A 2646-nucleotide genomic window follows, 5' to 3' on the forward strand; every position below is an offset into this window, starting at 1 on the left:
AGAGCACGGGAGGAAAGAGAAGCAGAGAAGGAAAAATATACCCAGTTACTACCAGTTTGACTATAAAAGTTATTTATTGCTAAGCATATGTAATATATAATGGTACTAGTAGCAATAGACATGCAAAAGAAAAACAAACACCAACAATGACAATACTACTCTGGTTTCACTAAGTATTTGGGGAAACTTAGCTCAAGCTTGACTAATACAGTTCAGGTTCAGAAATTTATGCCTAGAGAGAAAAGAGAAAGAGAGTGCTGGGATCTCACCAGTCCAAGGTACTCAGGCTGCAAAGCTGACAGGGACAGTCCTTGAAGGTGGATGATCTGTTCTTCCAGCATCCCAAGAACAACAGGGGATGGTATCAGCACAGGAGTTTTCTTATTCTTCCTTTCTCTTTCTTCTTCTTGCTTGAAGCACACACACTTTTTACAGATTTTTATACCCTCAGTTCAGCTGCTTCGAAGCATCCTTAATTGTGTAAATCATTGTCTTTTCTATTAACAAGGGGTTATCTGGTTTAGAACATCTCAAGAAACTGATTCATAATCAGGAAACACTTAAGATTAGGGAGTAACCCAAATACTTGGGAGCCAGCTTGAGATTCCTTTGGATGGCAGATATACTGATGGGATATCTCATGGTTTCTTCAGAAACAATAGATAGCTTGCAGTATCAGGATTTTGGATTTTTACTTGTTGTGAACAAGCCTCAGCTTAGCATGACTTTTCCAGATCTTACTATAGTCTTTTAACAGACTTAAGACAATTATTGGGGTGTTCATAACCTTTTGTGGAGAGGACTCCCACCAGTCGTCTTGGGAAAAGTATGACAACACCTGTGATTAGGGCTCCAACGGGCTGGACGCTGTGATGAACCCTTAGGTGTGTGTGTGTCTGGGGGTGGGGGGAGTCCTTAGTAAATCCAGATTAGAACTGGTCTGATAAATGCTGAGCTGGGTGTGTGTGAACATGGGTTGATTAACATTTGGAGCACAGATTCCCCATCATGCAGTGCTCCCCTGCTTCTCTGGTCCCAGAATTCACTGCAGTCTCTGCTTCAGGCTTTCTGTTCTCCATCTCTCATGTAAATGAATGGTCATCTGGTTCCATCTTGGATGCAAATGAGACCTAGGGCAGTTGGTTCACTCTTGTCACCCTTATCTGGAGGGTCTTAGGTGTGTCTCACAGCATCTTAATCAGTTTCATTTAGGTAGAGGAGGGGAGGGGAGGTGAGACCTTGTGAGACAGACAGACTGTATCCTGTGCCAGGGTTGCCCAAGAACACACAGCTGAGATGTAACACCACCCACCTGGCACCCACATAACAGCTGTTGCAACATGCAGGTGCAGCACAGCTTAGCAGGATGCTGTGCACTCTCCCAGAGCTGGAGAGGCTCCAGCAGTCACTTGGAGCCTGGCAGTGCTCATTCCAAGTGGCCTCAGCTGCTGGAAAGAACATGAAGCCCCGCAGTGACCTGCCGAGCTACACTGCACCCTTATGATACAACAGCTGCTGTGCTGGTGCCAGGCAGAGGTTGATCCCTCCTGCCCCCCACTACCCCATGCTGCATGGGGTGGGGGGCTCTGCCATAAGCCCCCAGAGGCCCCATTCACCACTGCTGCAGCTGGTAAGTGCATGGCTTTTGAGGGTTTGTTTTTTAAGTGCCAGGATGCTGGGGCAGGTGGGGCAGCCATGGGGGGGCCGTGCCCAGGTCCAGCTCCCTATGGTGACAAGCAGGGACCACCTGAATCTCTGCATTGATTTGGAGGCTTCTGAATCAATTCAGAGGCTTGCAGTTTGATTTGGACTTTTAATGAGTCTCCTGTTTTGATTCAGATTTGGAGATTCAGCCCCTGAATCGGGCTGAATCTCCTCTGAATCAAATTGGCTACCAAAGCTTCACACAGCCCTAGTGGATAATGTAGGCAACTTGTAAATGTTGATAGTGGGGAGAGCAGAATGTAAATGTTCTGGGTAAAAAAATGGGGAATGAAGGTGTAGACCTCCTTTGGATTTCTCTCTCTCTCACACACACACACACAGTAGTGCCAGATTCCAGCTGAGGCAGCAGAGGGGATGGAATGAGGCACTGCTACCCAGCTGTGCTCTGCTGATGGTGATTGGGTGGCCTCTGGCCATGGTGAGAGCTGCAACAGTAGAGTTACCATACATCTAGGTTTCCTGTCACAGGCCAGCTAGGCACTGAGAGCGTATGAGCCATGAGGCTGCTGGGTTTGGGATTGAGGAGGCGAGTCGGGAGTGAAGTAAAGGCAAATTTACTTATAGCTTAGCATACAACAGTTAACAGAAAGGTTAACAGAAACAGATAGTACAGTAGTAAAGAGTTAATAGTAAATAATAACAACAGATAGAATGACAAAGAGTTCCCACATGGGGTTGGCAACTTATCGGCAGTCCCTCTATGCCAGGTACACACCAAGTTGTTCCAGCGAAGTCAGGCATCCCCAATCAATGCTGTCCGAGGGGTCACCGGGAAGGTCTCTTGGGCAGGATCTGGTCCTCACTCACACTAGGAATCCGGGGTCCACGCTTGGTCCTTCTGTCCCATCCTTCTAACTGGTCACTTGACATGCACATTCCTTTATGCTTTATCTTATGTTAATCTGTTGGCTTTAGAGCCAC

The sequence above is a fragment of the Alligator sinensis genome, unplaced genomic scaffold (genome assembly GCF_000455745.1).
Source record: "Alligator sinensis unplaced genomic scaffold, ASM45574v1 scaffold313_1, whole genome shotgun sequence".
NCBI classification, from domain to species: domain Eukaryota; kingdom Metazoa; phylum Chordata; order Crocodylia; family Alligatoridae; genus Alligator; species Alligator sinensis.